General features: G+C 50.5%; 1 protein-coding gene and 1 long non-coding RNA gene across 4 annotated transcripts in view; both read left to right on the plus strand.

Annotated features, from left to right (window-relative positions):
* The window catches only part of RAP1A (RAP1A, member of RAS oncogene family), a 33,075-nt gene extending 30,918 nt beyond the window's left edge, over nucleotides 1-2,157 (plus strand). For all 3 annotated transcript variants that reach the window (XM_065854296.2, XM_065854295.2, XM_065854297.2), the window contains exon 9: nucleotides 1,434-2,157. The gene's annotated coding sequence lies outside the window, so the exon portion shown is untranslated. The remainder of the gene's footprint in view (nucleotides 1-1,433) is intronic.
* Nucleotides 2,158-10,755: 8,598 nt separating this feature from the next.
* On the plus strand, nucleotides 10,756-15,592 carry LOC139829540 (uncharacterized). Its single transcript, XR_011742054.1, has 3 exons — nucleotides 10,756-11,453; nucleotides 11,705-11,789; nucleotides 14,278-15,592. It is a non-coding gene; the product is annotated as an uncharacterized lncRNA (long non-coding RNA).
* The last annotated feature ends 1,993 nt before the right edge of the window (nucleotides 15,593-17,585 follow it).

Genomic DNA, 17,585 nt, shown 5'->3' on the forward strand with positions numbered 1-17,585 from the left:
TCCTGCATGTGTTGGACTTCTTTAAGAAGTCGCTTGTACTGGCTGACCTGGCAGAGAAATATTTCTCTCTCCTTTTCTCCTTTCTCTTGGGTTGCTGAGTGCGACAGAGCAGGAACTTTTTGCTCTTGCAGCCGCCACAGCCAAGCTTTGCTTCCTTTTCATGCTCTGCTGAAACTCAGTAGCATCTGTGGAACTCGTGTTATTGCTGCAGCTGCTGTCACAGCCCTGGGTGCTGTGGGGACAACTGCAAACCGGTTTGGGTGGGACACGGATTTTGAATGCCACAGAAATAAAAAGCCGCCCACCGAAAAACACGAGAAACGCAAACCAAAAATGAAAACAAAACGCCACCTCAAGGTTGGACGGAGCTATAAATAAATAATCTTCCTGTGTATCTTGGCAGGGAACTCTGTGTGCTTACAGCTGTTCTGTCGCGCTCCTGAAGGAAAACAGCGTTTCTGTAGCTTGAGGTTTTGGGCAGGAACGTCACCCGGGCTGCCCCGTGAACTGCTGGGCTGTGTTGGCACACGAGTGATTCTGTTTGAGACAAACTCCTGCTCACAGCGGGATTTTGGGGATGAATTCCTGAAAACAGGTGGCTCTCTGCCTTCTGCCGACTCTGAAGTTCACCCTGTCAATGGCCATTGATGTACCAAGGGGGATAAGCGGTTAATGAAGCTTCTAATGACTTGCACTTTATTGACCGATGAGTCTCTTATCCTGAGCTTTGAATGCCAGAAAATAATAGCTCAGGGTTGTGGGGAAACAATAGCTTTAGGAAAAGGAATGGAGGAGCACGTCTTAAGTGGCTTTTCCTGTTCCTCAGGTGATAGATTTGAATGGATTTCTATTTTAGCTACTGTGGCGTCAGGCAGGGTGACTTCTCGGAGACGGGTGTCCCCAGCCCCGGGGGACGTGTCCGGGACCTTCTGCTTCCAGCCACTTGCTGATGAGGCTTCTCAGAAGGTCGACTTCTATCCGTACCCCAAATCTTCTCTAGATGCTCAAAACACTTCACGGTGTCTCCCCCGTTCTTTGTAAATCTCTTCCCAATTCATTGCCTGTTGCTCCAGCTGGAATGGGGCTTGGGGAGATCTCCAGCTTGAGATTTAAAAGGATCTCAGAGATATAAACTGTTCACCCAATGTGGGATTCAATATCCCCGTCTCGTCAGGCAGATTAATGGGAAGGACACTCATTAATTATCGCAGCAGAGTGGTGGGGGCAGCCACGATGAAACTGAAATGTGCTTTGTGTAGTTCCCAAAGTCTCTTTTCTCTCAGTACCTCTGAACTCGGATGGTTGGAACGAACCCCAATACAGGAGGAGAATAACGCTGTTCCTGCTGTGTGTTTTTCCAACCCTGGTTTGAGATCATCTCATGGTAGGATGAGACACTTTCCCTCCATCATCTTTATTTCTCCTCTTTCTAGATTGCAGGAATGAAGAACTGTTGCCTACGTGGAAAGTGCCAGCATTCCCGACTTCAAAACCTTATGGAAATTAAACACATATCTGAAGAAGCTTCTCTTGTTTTTCTATACTACGAGAAGAATTGAGATCCTAAAATGGTTTGCACATGGTCCCTGGAAAAAGAAATTGCTCTGTGTATATCTCTTGGAAATTTAAGACAATAATACTCCTCCTTTGCAATAGCAGTTAATGGATGTGGAAATAAAGATAATTGACTCTAGTGTCTGATTATACGAAGGAGCATGGATGCATTTCAAATGTTAGATATTGCTATTATAATTAAAAATTCATATTGACCCTTTTATCATCATTTCTCCCCATCAAGCACTAAAAATGTTCCACCATTATATTTTATATCTATAACTATAGGTATATATTATCTGAAATTTCCCTTCGAACTCACTGCAACAAATAACTTTTTGAGTCATTGACTTCATTTTATATTTAAAAGTTACAGAATATCATTATTTTCATTCTACCATTATATTCTAATTAAAGATGTTTGTGCATAATGCTTTGGAAAAATGGGTCTTTTATAGGAAAAAAACTGGGATAACTGATTTCTATGGCTTTAAAAGCAAAAATATATAATATACTAAACCAACTCTAATATTGCTTCTTGTGTTTTACTGTCACAGATTAAATTACAGCTTTTATGAATGATTAAATTTTAGTACATTTTCAGTTTGTTTCTGTGTTTTTGTTACGGTTTCCAGGCTTTGGTTTTTATCCATGTTTTGCAAGTTCCGTTCGGGTCGATCGAGTGTCCTGTTAGCACCAATTCCACCCGTCCATCCTCACACCGATGCGACATCTCCATGCACCCTCCTTGTCGGATGTATTTAACCATAACGCACTCAAGCACAGAAGGCTATTTTGAATTAGTTTTGTACATTCTCTCGAATGTTTAAAGATTGTATTCCGCTGAAAAGGTTTCCTCTGTACGGTTATTTTTATATGTACAAATTCGGTTTAATATTGTATCAAGGTCTGACTTTTACTATGATCTTTGGTTTCGCGCAATCACGTATTTTGGGGGTAGAATCCCTGTTTCGATGACGCCCCCGCCGGGCAGGAGCCCGTGATGGTCTCTTGCTCAACATGAAGCTGTGGGATTGAAAGCTGGTTCTGTCTAAATTCAGTTTCACCAAAGCAAACAGCTGCTTTACATTTTTAGACAAAATCTGGCTGACGTTGCCCGATCTGCACATTCAGCCGAAGGGGCTCTTTGTTTCATTGTGCATTCTTATATTTTCTTTAATACCTATTGGTTTCATAAAGTTTAAAAGAGCAGGATCTGAAGAGACCCGTGGGTGCTGCACCTCGATCCGGTGGATGTGCAAGTAAAAGGGACCCCAAACCCCATCCTGGATGGGATCTGCTGGAATCCCCGCGGCGCTGGAGGCCTCGCTCCTGCTTTGCTTCTGCGTAAGTGAGAAGAGAAATGTATCTTCACAGTGGAGAAAACTCAGGACGGGCCTCGTCCTGGTTGTTCAAATGGGAAACCTAAATGTAAGAGCTGGTGAACAGTTGTTCCTGGACCCGTTGGGTAGTTCTATTTGAAACCGGGGGGGGGGAGAAATTTCTATAAATAGGTTTTTCTGTGACTGTGTTAGCGATGCAGCTGTTGAATTATGCAGAGATCCCAGTTTCTAAATGCAGCCCAAACAAGACTGGATGAAAATATTTGGCTGACGATAATGTGAGAACATCTGCCTACTCACAAGCTGTTAGGACAAACGTAGTTACTTAGCTGGTTGTCTTCAACCTACCCTCTGCGCTTCCTATTTCAGGAGGAGCAGCAGCACGGTAATTGCAGGTTGGTTATCTTTACTAAATGTAAAAATATTTTAGTAATAAAGTAATTTTAATGTACATGCTGATTGCCAGACGCCTCTTCTATTAAAACAGAAACCTGACCTTCATTTTCTAGCTGCAGGGTGGTGTGTAAGTTCATCAAACCTCATTTCTCGAATGCCAGGCGTGTTTTATATGAAGAGCCCACTCTGTTATCTCCTCCCCGCGGAGCTGGGGCTGCGGTGACGGGGACGCTCAACCTGCCGCTGCTTTTCCACGTCGCTTCTGGACTTGCGACTCCGCAGCATCTCCTGCCCTGGACTGTTGGTCTGGAGAAGGCAAGTCCAGCTTCCTCGGTGGTGGTTTTGTCTGTGGTGGGATCTTGGAGGACATCAGGGTCGGGGGGATACGTCTGCTCTGTCCACCCCATCTCCTGCAAAAGCTGAAGCACTGGAGATGTTTTTAGTCGCTGCTGGTGACCCAGGAAGGGCAGGTGAAGCCGGGGGTGCAAATTGAACAGTGAATTTGGTGTAAGACCAGGGATCAGACCCAGCCAGCATGGGTTTAGGAGGGGGCAGGTCCTGTCTGACCAACCTGATTTCCTTTTATGATCAGGTGACCCACCTGGTGGATGAGGGGAAAGCTGTAGATGTGATCTATCTAGACTTCAGCAAAGCCTTTGACACTGTCTCCCATAATATACTCCTTCAAAAGCTGGCAGCCCATGGCTTGGACAAGTGCACTCTCTGCTGGGTTAAGAACTGGCTGGAGGGCCGGGCCCAGAGAGTGCTGGTAAATGGGGCTGCATCCAGCTGGCGGCCAGTCACTAGTGGTGTCCCCCAGGGGTCAGTGTTGGGTCCAGTCCTGGATGATTTAGATGAGGGGATTGAGACCACCATCAGCAAATTTGCTGATGACACCAAGTTGGGGGGCAGTGTTGACCTGCTGGAAGGCAGGAGGGCTCTGCAAAGAGATCTGGATAGACTGGAAAAATGGGCTGATTCCAATGGGATGAAGTTCAAGAAGGCCAAGTGCCGGGTCCTGCACTTTGGCCACAACAACCCCCTTCAGCGCTACAGGCTGGGCACAGAGTGGCTGGAGAGCAGCCAGACAGAAAGGGACCTGGGGGTACTGATTGACAGCAAGCTCAACATGAGCCAACAGTGTGCCCAGGTGGCCAAGAAGGCCAATGGTATCCTGGCCTGTATCAAAAATAGTGTGGTCAGCAGGACAAGGGAAGTGATCCTTCCCCTGTACTCTGCATTGGTGAGGCCACACCTGGAGTATTGTGTTCAGTTCTGGGCCCCTCAGTTCAGGAAAGAGATTGAAGTGCTGGAGCGGGTCCAGAGAAGAGCAACAAGACTGGTGAAGGGACTTGAGCACATGACCTATGGGGAGAGGCTGAGGGAGCTGGGGTTGTTCAGCCTGGAGAAGAGGAGGCTTAGAGGTGACCTCATTGCTCTCTATAACTACCTGAAGGGAAGTTATAGTCAGGTGGGAACTGGTCTCTTCTCCCAGGCAGTCAGCAATAGGACAAGGGGACATGGGCTTAAACTCTGCCAGGGGAAGTTTAGGCTGGATATTAGGAAGAAGTTCTTTACGGAAAGAGTGATCAGGCATTGGAATGGCCTGCCTAGGGAGGTGGTGGACTCACCGTCCCTGGAGGTTTTTAAACTGAGATTGGACATGGCTCTTAGTGCCATGATCTAGTAAATGGGCTGAAGTTGGACCAAGGGTTGGACTTGATGATCTCTGAGGTCTTTTCCAACCTAGCCAATTCTGTGATTCTGTGATTCTGTGAAACGCTTCCTGAGCCTGTTGGCTTTGCCACTAGATGGTGGTGTTGGAAAACATCAGGGGCCGAAGGAGCTGGGGCTGTGAATGATGTGACACCGAGGGAAAAAGGGTTTGGGGGGAGAAGGCCTGGTCCCCGTCGATGTCCATGTCCCCGGCCATGTCCCGGCCCGAGGGACAGTCCCGCTTTGGGACACCTCGCTGCACTGCCCTTGGGACCTCACACCATGAATTTGTTCTCCCACTGGATAAGAGTTTTTTTATCTAATGGATTTTAGCACAATAGCCCGAATTCTGCCCTTGGATACGCTGCAGCAGCCAGGGCGTAGTGTGATGTCCAAGCAGAACGTGTCCTGAAGCGCTTGGTGTTTAATGTGTCGCTGGGCTAAAGATGAGTTGACTGAAGAAAGTCCTAAAGAAGGGGTAAAATAAAAACCTTCCAGATGTGCTCACATGCTTCTGCTTTTGACCAGCATCCAATCAAGCAAAGTAACATTGTGCTCCGAGGAAAGGAGCACATTTAAAATTTCAATGCAGCCCCACGGTCCCCGAAGCCATCCAGCTCCTATTAGTGTCGATCTGAGCTGTGCACAAATCCAGCCCGAGTGATTCAGCGCTCTCCACATACGCTGTTCTTAAACTTTGCTGCCTGTATTTACCGATCTATTTTGGGTGTTATCTAAAGGTTATTTTAAATCTGTTTTTCCACCTGGAGTGGGTTGGATCGGGCGGTGGCTGCCTGGTGATGCCCTGCCTCGCTGGGGAGTCCTAATTGCAAGGTTTGATTTGGATCCCAACGCCCAAGCGAAGGGAGGGAGGGTCGTGTTGTGTTTAGGGGGAGCAGGGCTGCTGCTGCACATGGGATTTGCTTTGCTGTCGTTCTCTATGCTGCAGCAACAACGTGCGACGTCTTACGTCCAGCAGTGACACAATAAACTTAATGTGAGGTTCAGAGTTAATCTTTGCAAAATAACCCAAACTAATGAATGTTTTTCCTTGTTTTGCCAGCACTAGGCACTGAAGAAACGAAACTGAATTTTATTGCGGACCCAGCTCCAGAAACAGCCCAATTAGAAGCCATGCCAGGGCTAATTAGCTGTGCCCCGAGCTGACAGTAGCCCTGGCGCAGCGCTGTGCTAATGTGGCCGGGCTCTTGTCTTTAGCTCAGTTACTTGCTAATCCCGGTGTTGGGAAACAGCGCTTGTATTATCCTGGGACCCACACTGGCCTTTTCTGCCTCGCTTTTTGCAGAGAGCTTGCACACAGGTAAGCTCAGCTCATTCCGTGTCTGTCGGCAGCAGGTAGAGCCCAGAGCGCCGAGTGACACCATTACCCACGTTGTCCCTCGTCTCCAACGGGATGCGCTTCGGAGGCAGCAGCAGATTGAATCATTTGTCAAAAGATTTTGAGCAAACGAGTGACAGGGCTGGGATGACAGCCCCGTGCTGGAGTCCGCGGTGCCCGTCTTGCTGGCCTGGCCCTGCCACCTCTTGCCTAAATCCCAATTTCACCAGCCCTTTTGGGACAGAGATCGCTCAGACGAGCTCGTCTCCTTCGCAGCATTGACCCCAGCGCGGCCGCTCCTGCAGTCCCAGCCTGAGGTCCGGGTTCAAACATCCGTGGCATTTTCTTTGCGTGGTACCAACATTTCCTGGCACGCCAGCGCGACTGGGAGCGCATAAGGAGCTCGTTGTGTGCAGAGGGGAGGATGCTCCGGTGCCGCGTGTCCCCCAGATCCAGCAACAAAGGACAAATTCATGTGTGGGGAGAGGCTGAGCACGCTGGTGCGTTATGGAGCAGCTGCATCCAGCAGTGGGTGACAGCCACCTTGTGCTGCACGGGACACCTTTGCTCACAGGATGCTGCCCAAGGCTCCTGGGATTCATTTCCACAGAGCACTTTTTGCAGCCAAGAAGCCTGAAAACCCCTTGGGCATCCTTCAGAACGACCCCATGTGGAGCAGCATACGCCACGAGTTCAGCTCCCCAGCAAAATGCAAGTTAACGGTCATTTTGCCTTTTTTCCCCCACAAGTGTTTTAAATATAAATGAAGTTTCTTGCAACTCATTTTGAGTGAATGATGCTGGAACTGGAAAGCAAGGGGCGTTGCAGCTCTGCTGCTCTTCCCTACCCGAGCTGTTGCAAATCATCAGACAAACCAACTTCAGACAAGCTAAACCTCTATCAGCCTCCCCCGCGCTCGGGGTGTGGATATAACATTATGAGGGCCACAGACATCCAGTATCCTACAACCATTTTTCATTTCACTTTGGAAATAAGCAGTGTCAAGCTGCTGCGTCAGTGCGGCTTAAATTCCCAGGAGAACTCATTTGATTTGAAGCCGTTTACTTTATTAAATATGACTGCACAGGCGTCCCCGCGGGATAATCCTTTATGATAAATGATGTTTGAAATGAGGGAGACCCGATCCTGGCCGTCTCGTGCTCCAGTCTCAGTTAATCTGCAGGGACGGGGAGAGGCACAGCGCAATCACGGAGCAAAGGGCAGAGGCTGGACTTGGACAAACCAGCAGCTAAACCTGCGAGGGGATCGGCCCCGGGTGTTACAGCCATGACAAGCAGGACCGGAGCATCTTTTTGTAACACGGTGAAGCCAATGTGTCCGTACCCATGGGTTTCACTCCTTGGTCAACCGACTCTTGATACTGTCTAGGGTGGAAGTAGCAGAAATCTAGCAAGAAACCTAAATGGCAAACAGAAGCCTCTTGTTTTCTGAAATTCCATTAGAAACACACACATTTCAAGGGAAAGAACAGGTAGCATCTGTATTCTGCAGGACTCCAGCACAGGGAGATGTTTGTCACAGAATCACAGGATTGACTGGGTTGGAAAAGCCCTCAGAGATCATCCAGTCCAACCCTTGGTCCAACTCCAGTCCGCTCACCAGATCATGGCACTAAGTGCCATGGCCAATCTCAGTTTCAAAACCTCCAGGGCCGGTGAGTCCAGCACCTCCCTGGGCAGCCATTCCAATGCTGACCACTCTCTCTGCACAGAATTGCTTTCTGATGTCCTGTTGGGATATCACAGGCTATAATTGAGAAATGATAATACATGTTGTGCTGGCCTTGGAGTGCAGTTTTCTGATCTGAACGGGCTGATTTGATTCTGACATGAAAACCCACTGAGGCTCCTAATGTGTGGGGAGCATAAATGTCCCCATTGACCACCATGGCAGCTCCTTGCCCCTGACCCGTGGGGTTTATTCAAGAATTGCTCGGTCCCAGTGACCTGTGTGACTGTCCCACTGCAGATTTCACACCAGCTTTTGCAGGAGCGGGACCCGGACTCAGCGCACTCCTGAGCCCAGGGTGTTCCCCTTGATTCACTCCGTGATTAGCAGCTGCCAGGCAGCTTTTGGCCCTCTGCTGAAACAATCAGCGTTTAGGGCTCGACCGAGAGGGATTTGGGGTGAGATAAACTTCCCACAGTGGGGCCAGGACTGAGGTAATAATTGAATAAGCGTGAGGTGGTGAGTAAGACACGTCAGGATGAGTCAGAGCAGCTGGAGGCAAAACCGCTGCCCTGGGGAAGGAGGAAAAAGGCTCCTTGGTGCCAGCAGCGGGACCCAACTCTTGAAGCAGCCACAAATAGGTTTTCTAGGGGAAAAGGGCTTCCTGGGGGCTGTGCTGGGGTTCAGGGCACCCCAAACCCCGCTGCCCCCAGCTCTGGGTACCTGCAGCTTCCCCTGGAAGACGTGAATTTATTTGCTGCTGTGTTATGCGAGTTGTACGTTCCTAACGTACTGGGGGTGATCTGGTGCTGTCTCACTTCGCTTCTGTTGGATTTCCCGCTTCCTTTGATTTCTGTATCCATTCGTTTGCTTGCTGCTCTCAGCAGAGATGGCTCTATGGGAAGTAAAAGAAATCAAGCCTTTATTTTTAGAAACTGCCAGAAGAGTTCAACCCGAGGCAAACACAATTACTTCAGGTCGCACGCAGGCTTCTGAGAAGCAAAGAAGATGTATTTTCTAAATAGCAAATGCCCTGAAAACCGATGCCGTGAAGCCACTGTGCAGTAAGAGCATCACTCAACCATTTGAGGAGTACATTTAATCCCCTGGGGGTGCTGGCTGCTCCAGACCCCCCACTGCTGGACCCAGCCAGGACGTGTCCTGTGTCACCTGTCCCCTTGTAGGGGGACCCAGGCGGCCGCTGCTGCTCCTGGCACAGCCCCTCTGCCTCTTCCAGCCTCTTCTCTGCCCTCTGGGGTGTTTTTCTGCTTGAAGGGGCCTCCCAGATGCTATTCCTGGACTGGTTTTAGGGCATTTGTTGCCCAAAGCTTCTGCCGGGTTGTTTCTGGAGAGCTCGTGGCTGGGGAAGAGGAGAAGGGGTGGGAGAGAGGCTGCTCGCTTGAGAGCTTTCACTCTATAATTAAGCTGAACAAGAGACTGAGCTAAATCTCTGTTCCTCTCGCTCTGCCTGAGCAAACACAAAGAGGAGGAAAGGACTGAACCAGACAATTAAAGCAAGCAATAAAATCGCACAGAGAGGTCCGTGGAGCGATCTTTTCCTCGCCCCCAACAAGTGCCACATGCCCTGTGTATAAATAGCAGCTGCCCAGACTTGCTTAATCATCCCATTGTTGCTTTATAATATTAATTAAACATTCCTCCGGGATTGTTTGCATCCTAATTAAGACGGGCACTTACAAAAGATGGTGAAGAAACCAAACAAGTGTGTGCTGGGGGATGCACAACTCCATTTTGCTAAACTGCAACTGCGTTTTAAATAATATATATATATATAACAATCGCAAGAGGAATGTGGTAAAAAGCATTTTTAATGGTAAATAATGATGGGGATTGTTTGGTTAACAGTTATTGGGGACCGAGAGCGGCTGTTTGCTGCAGGGGTGTTGGGCGCTGGAAGGGATGAGCGTCCCCCCCCGTCAGTGAGACATTGGGGAACCGTCCCTGGCAGAAACCCACCCATATCAAAGGGCCAATTAATCTGCAGCTGCTCGGCAAGGGGGGACGGGGACGGCGGGACACAAGGAGCTTCTTGAATGGCGTTCAGCCGCCCCACGTGAGCGGCAGCTGGGGCTGCGGCATCGCCGGAGGAATCGGTAAATCCGGGCAGGTGGGAGCGTCTGCAGCCACATCCCTGTGTGAGAATATGTTATTGCAATGAGACCTGGAATATTGTGTCCAGTTGTGGCCCCTCAGTTCCAGAAGGACAGGGAACTGCTGGAGAGAGTCCAGCGCAGCCACCAAGATGCTGAAGGGAGTGGAGCATCTCCCGTGTGAGGAAAGGCTGAGGGAGCTGGGGCTCTGGAGCTGGAGAAGAGGAGACTGAGGGGGGACTCATTCATGGGGATCAATATGGAAACGGGCAGTGTCAGGAGGATGGAGCCAGGCTCTTCTCGGTGACAACCAGTGATAGGACAAGGGGTTCAAACTGGAACACAGGAGGTTCCATTTAAATCTGAGAAGAAACTTGTTCCTGGTGAGGGTGGCAGAGCCTGGCCCAGGCTGCCCAGGGAGGTTGTGGAGTCTCCTTCTCTGCAGACATTCAAACCCGCCTGGACACCTTCCTGTGGAACCTCAGCTGGGTGTTCCTGCTCCATGGGGGGATTGCACTGGATGAGCTTTACAGGTCCCTTCCACCCCCTGACATTCTGGGATTCTGTGATCCCGGTCTCCCTGACCTCTCCAGTGCTGGTGAATAAACCACCCCAAGCCTCTGCCCAGCTGGAGGAATCTTGCCCGGTGTCCAGAACCAGCGCGGTCCCGTCCCCCTGCCCGCCTGGGGCTCGTCCTTCCCGCTTCTCCTTTCCTGGAGCCAGGAAGACTCGAGCACATTGTTCCCAGCTCAGACTCATGCGCCCTGCAGGGATGTACTGTGAATTACTTCCCAAATTATGTGAGTAATTAAAATCAATGAGAGGTTATCCTGTTAAATAACATAATTAGATGAGCGTAGCGAGCAAGATGAGTGCAATAGCGTTTTTGTTCTCCTGCCTGGAGACAGCTTTTAACTCTTTCCCTCTAGTCTCTTCCTTGGCAAAGGGCTCCTCGCTGTGCTGATGGCCGTGCAAAAATCCTGGGACCTGTTAGGTGTATTTTGGGATTTCCAAAGCCTCCCCCTGCTTCCTTCAGTGCTTCTTCCAGCCACGGGATTTTCCTTCACGTCAGTCTCCGTCCCTGTGTTATACGGGGGGACACTGGCAATGCTGTAATTGAAGCCCTTGAGCATCTGAAACTCGGAGAAAATCGAGTTGATTATCCACTTTAATTGAAGACCATGGCAAACGAAAATACGTCTCATGTGGTGCCGCACTCTGGCAAACTGAACTGTAAACACAGGGCCCCACGGAGCGGAAATGAGAATGAATCTTGATGTGCACAATGGAGAGGTACCAGCACAGGTAACTCCATTTCAGAGCAGCCTCCCAGCCCAGCCCTTTTTCCACCCCCTAAACCCAGATGTGGGGCAGGACAAGCGGCACCAGCGCGAGCTCAGGCTGGACCAGCCGCCTGAACCCAAGGTCTCCGTGTACAAACATGTACATTCACACGTGCTCTGCGGGTTTAACGCGTTGTCTTAATTCCAGAGGCAACAAGGTGTCTCAGATCCAAGCGCTAAGGGTAATTTTTGTTCTATTTTTGCTCGTTTCAGGGCAGGGACTGAAGATTCAGGCCATTAAGAGATGCACGTGGACAGGTCGCTCCAGCGCTATCAGCTCCAAGGAGGCTCCATAAGGGTAAAGGCATCTGGCCAGATGGCTCTCGTTGCAGGGCTGGGATCTAAATAATTAATTTATAGTATCGTGTTCATGACTTTGCTGTCTCCCAAAGGAAGCGCTGAGAAGTCCTTAACTTGGCGCTTATTTTTTCCAGCTGCGATGTACAAAGAGATGCGAGCCCATGCATTCTGGTTTGTTTTTCCTTTTCAGCTTGTTTGTGATTTTTCCAAGGTAGTGAATCGTTGCAAAGACGCGTCACATCTAATTCCACTTGTCACATTAAATCATATTATAGCAAAAAAACCTGAATCCCTGCTGGGAACATAATCCCCTGAGGTCGGGACAGGGGGAGATGTACCTTTGACGTGCTGCAGGAGTGACAGGTTGTTCCAGAAGAGGTTTAAACGCGCACAAAAAGGGCAGGAGCATCGCCATCGAGCTCTTGGCGCGTGTCCCTCCTGCCCGGGTGACACCAGCGCCCGTTGGCGGGGAGGTCGGAGGAATCGCCCTCCGGGTGTTTGTAAAAACCGCTGTTTTGCTGTTTTACAGGCAGGGTGAGAGGGTCTTATCCTGTCCATCTTTAGAGTGATTTACAGGTCCCGTAAAACCTCTGCAGAAGGGGGATTTTTGCTCGACTTTTCCTGGCAATGCATCTTATCTACAGTGAATTTCCCAAGACTCTGTTTGTAGCTGCAAGTAGAGTGTTTGTTTCCCTTCGTCTTATGAGACACCTTAAAAAGCCAAGTAACATCTATATTCAGTGAAAAGCTCAGATACCGTTGCTAACATCAATGAAATATTTGAAAACACAGGTGAGCAGTAAATAGAAAGACCCTCTCTTTAGTTCTTTTTAATCCGGAGGACCTGATCTCTTCCTTTTTAGAAGCAGAGCTCAATTCAGGCTCAGGAAACTGGGTACAAAGCCGAGCACGAGCGGTTTGCACACAATTAGCATGGGCGCATGCAGATCAGGCAGCTGCGTGCACCAACGCCTGGCTGGCTGCCTTTGGGTGCAAACTCCCAGTAATTGGTCTGGAACAGAATGAGGAGATGAGGAGGGGGAAAGTCTGCGCGGGCAGCTCGGGAGAGCGGCAGCTGAGTCACCCGAACGGGACCGAACACGAGCAGCATCCTCGGAGCCGTGCGGGGTTATGTGATCTGCGCTCTGCAGGGACAGGGGTTGTGGTGGCTCTGGGGAGCTGAGCTGCTCCGTTTGCCCTCTCAAGGGTGAGGGAGAGACCATGTCCCCCAGGTCCATGGACACTTTTCCCGGCTGCTCTTGAGCTGGATGTGTTTAGCAGGGTGGGTGTGCTCAGAGAGCTTGTTCTTCGCCATGTTACGCCACAGCCTCTGCCCACGCTGCTGGCAACACCGCTACCAAATGCTCAGTTAACTGGGACCTCATTTCATGCTGCCCGTCAGAGCGACCTGGTGCTGCAAACCTTCAGTCCGGAGCACAGGTGAAAGATGCTCTGCAATGTTCCTGCTCTCTGGAGACACACGGTCACTCCTCTGAGAGGCTTTTTCAGCCCCAGAGGATTGTTGCAGACCATAGAGGACAGAAAACACAGTGTGGGAGCCTGGAGGAGACCAGGGGAGACCTTCTGAGCTCTGAACTGCCTGAAAGGAGCTTGGAGCCGGGGGGTCGGGCTCTGCTCCCCAGGAACAAGCGCCAGGAGCGGAGGAAACGGCCTCAAGTTGCACCAGGGGAGGTTGAGGTTGGGTATTGGGAACAATTTCTTCCCCAAAGGGCTGTGGGGCATTGGAACAGGCTGCCCAGGGCAGTGCTGGAGTCACCATCCCTGGAGGGTTGGACAGACGGACATGAGGTTCTCAGGGACATGGGGCAGGGACAGGGGTGGGGGAATGGTTGGACTCGATCTTGAGGGTCTCTTGCAACCAAAATGATTCTGTGATCCAATTATACTAACTACACAGCGCGGTCGCTGTTAGCATATGCATTTAAGAATAAAGCAACCGCTTCATTGGGCAACAGCTTATCTGAGCCCCAGAGTCTCCTCCCGGTGTCCCCTGTGTCCCCACCAGCCCCCAGCCAGGCTCTGTCTCCCCGCGGCCATCACCGCCCAGCAAAGGGACTAATTAAACCTGACAGAATGTCACGTTCGTTATCTCGAGGCTCGAAATGTCACTCCCTCTGTTCCCGCACCGAGGCTGCAGCCGCATCCAGCCCCGCGTCCCCGTGCCGGTGCCAGGACCGGGTGGGCTTTGGTGTGAAGGATGGAGGAGGGTGAGCAGGGACCCCTCAGCCCCCCATCCGGGTCCTGGAGCTTGTGTCCTGCTGGCTCCCGTGGGATTTAAGGCTGTTTATAGCAGGTCGGGAAGTGCTTTCTGTATTGACCTCCAGCCGGCCCAAGGTGGGGCCGACACAGGATCAGGCGTTTCTTCTTTCTGGGATATTGATTTTCCCTCTTTTCGCTTTCCTGTTTAGTGAAAGCCAAGAAATCTGAGCCCAGCTCAGGGACTTTACTCGATACCGTTATTGCAGGAAACGCTCCCGAAAATCACCCAGATGAGAAGTGGCCGGAGAGGGCGAGCGCTCGACCGAGACCAACCCCCGAATAGAACCACAGCCCGGCCTCGGCAGAGGCAAATTGTCGATGAAAACTGGTTTTTATTCATGCTTTAAAACCAGCGCACAAGACACCCCGCCAGCTGGAAGAAAGTACCATTTCTTGATTAGAAATGCCACGTGGATACAAATGATCTCGGACAAAAGAGAAAGAAAACACAGCCTCATTCTGCAGAGATGCTAAAGGAAAGTGGCCCCGGTTTTAGAAACGCTGCTTAAAGAAGTAGGAGAGATTCTGCTGCTGATTGATAATATGGTGAAGGTGATTGGGAATGCGCTGGAGTGAATAAATCAGTGCTGGGCTTTGAATAAAACAGATCTGACTTCAGCAAGGATGCGGCAGTTGGTTTCTTTCCTGCCGGACTCAGTATGAGGGGAATTGAGGGGAAATGGTTCATTTTGCCCAGTCTCCAGTCAGAAAGCCTTTCGGGTTAGTTAGGCACATCAGAGTGGATGGTTAGCGGGGACCGCTGAGCAGAGTTAAGGGAGACAAGCTCTGGCCATGGGGAGCCTCAGCAAGGCACAAGCAGGTAAATAGTAAATACAACCCGTGTCAATGGGAAAAGCAAACAGCCAGCCTGTATTTTCCTTTCCTCTTGCCCAGCATTAGCCTAAGAAGCCCTATCCCATTGTCGGAAGAATAAGCTGTGAAATGGTTTTGAAAATAAAGGCTTTTTAATTACAGGCCCATTTGCGAGCCTTCTGGAGGCCATCTGGAAGAGCGGGGTATCCGCATCTCTGTTGGTGGGGAAGGGAAAGCCCAGTCAGGAGCAGCTCCTGGAAAAGCGCTCTTAACGCTAAGAGCCAAATCCTCTCTATACATTAAGCCGTATGGGCCAGATCCAGCACCCAGCACCACCTCCTGCCTCGGCTGCGCATCCCACGTGCACAGCGAGCAGCATCTCCCCTGGCACCGGGTGATTAATCCCTGGTGTTCGAATGAACATTATTGGTGTTAAATTAACTCTGGCGCACTTGATCCCATCAAGGCTTAACATACCCCAAGAACAGGGATTTCTGATAAATCCGGATGCCCAAGTTTCATTTGCCTTCCACAGGGCAAGACCACGAGGGAACGTGTTTCTATAATTATTGTCCCGCGTTCAGTATTAACCATTCCTACCGCAGATGCAGAACGCAGCCAGGGCCTCATTAAAGGCTGTCATTGTGCTAATTAGGTAGGTTTCATACTTAATAATGGGGAACTATTTCATGGCAGTTTCATGGAAAAAAAGAGGAGAAAAAGCCATTATAATTTCTGCAGAAGTCCCTGGAGAGGTGAAATGGTAATTCACAAATCCTATCCTGATCTATTAGCAGATCCTGCTCTGGAGACTAAATTAGGTAGGATGTCTGGCTTGGCTGATATTCTGTATTATTTGAATGCGTCTTAAAGAATGCATATTAAATATGTTTTTCTCTTAAGAACTTTGAGATGCAGCTACATTTACTTGCATTTTTCAAATGACTGTTTGAAGCCAAGGTCACACTGAATTTGTCACTGCAAACACCCCGGAAAATCCCATTTTGACGCAAAGCATCCTTTGAAAACACACTTAAGAGGCAGAGAGAACATTGAAGCTACATTGGGCATGTGGTCAGTGCACGGTGCCCTGGTAGGGATCTGTTCCTTTGGAAAAGGAAGAAATTAAGCAAACAGGCCGGTGTTCACCCATCGTGGTCCCCGGAGCGGAGGGCGGAGCGGTGTGTGCAGCGGGAGCGATTTTTTGGGGTGGGAAAGGAACACGTGGGCGGCAGCTGGGGCCAAGCACTGCCCTTCCCACGTGCAACTCCACACAATAGCGCTTCCCCCGGGCAGGGACAGAAAGGCTGGGCTCGGCGGCTGACGTGCGTGCATGGGCAGGATGACCCGGCAGCTGTCGGAGCGCGCGGGGCCAGAAGCGCTTGTCCTCGGGACAAACTCCCCGTCGGCTCCTCATGAGGCCCCGTAGATGGGGGGAGCAGCACCGCGACAGCTGCTGGGGCGGGGGATCCAGCGTTTGCAATGACCATGTGTGCTGGGAAAGCGGGTTGGAGTTTAAACGCTGGGGTTTGCACGGGTTTTACAGGGGTGGAAATGGAGGCAAATCCTCCAGAACCGCTTTTCCCATGGAGTAGGTTCCCGATGCACATTTTACGCTCCAAATGTCGCCATCAACACGTCCTGTTTGCTGGATAATACACGGCCTTGGAGAGGTAACCACCTGTGGAAATGTCCCTGTCACCTCTCGGCTAAAGTGTTGCCGTGTCCCTGTCCCCACCGCGCTCAGCCTGACCCCCACCTGTCGCCCACCCCGCAGCCCAGCTGAGGGCAATCACAATCAGCATCAATGTTCCTGACGAGCTTAAAAAGCCCCTGGTGTGGGTGTTTAGCTCCCTAGAGCTTCTCCCCACCCAGCATCCTTCTCTTCTGGTGGTATGGCTGGGATGTGCTCGTTGGGGTGACACAGGCTGGTGTCACCGTGCTGCTGTGCCAGCCTGGCTGGGTCCCCCGCATGGACACCCTGGGGTGAGGACACAGTCTCCAGAGACTAAGGCTGGTGCAGGAAAAGCTGCTGCTCTTTCTATTGTGCTGCTGCTCGTAGAAAACTCTTTCTTTGCGGAAAGGTTGGTGGGAGCTGGGAGGGTGGGTTTGTAACAAACAGGATGAATTACTGATAAAAGAGGAAGAAAACCGAGTGCTTTAGAAACAGCCTTTTGGCGTTCAGAGAAATGAAGAAAGGGGGAAAACAACTTGCTTGCAACTCGGGTTCCTGAAAAAGTGCTGAGCGCAGCCTGCAGATGCTGACCCACTCCTCTCCTTGTATGGGCAGAAACAGGGCTTGTCTTGTGCCTATATTTAATTTGCCAGGGGAAAAAAACCCTCTCCCTCCGTGCCTGTGTTCCGCTGACCTCTCTGCCTTGGGAAGTTACAACAGGAATAGAATTGCATGTTTAAAAGAAAAAAAAAATACTCCTGCTTGCACATCAACCCTTCCTAAACTTGGAGTGAGAGGAACAGGTTTTTGCAACACAACACTGCGGCGCACACGGAGCATCTGGTGAGAGTCCCGGCTAATGGAAACGGGGCAGCAATGTGACTGCGATGTGCTGGGGCTATGGGGACTCGGCTCCATCACAATTAACTCCTGGGGACAATGAGGAGAGGACGTGGCAGGATCCCCTCCATGGGCTGGGGGCTGCATGGCTCTGAGCCCCTTCCCACTGCAGCAGTTTCTCCCTCT

Source organism: Patagioenas fasciata, chromosome 21 (genome assembly GCF_037038585.1).
Source record: "Patagioenas fasciata isolate bPatFas1 chromosome 21, bPatFas1.hap1, whole genome shotgun sequence".
NCBI classification, from domain to species: domain Eukaryota; kingdom Metazoa; phylum Chordata; class Aves; order Columbiformes; family Columbidae; genus Patagioenas; species Patagioenas fasciata.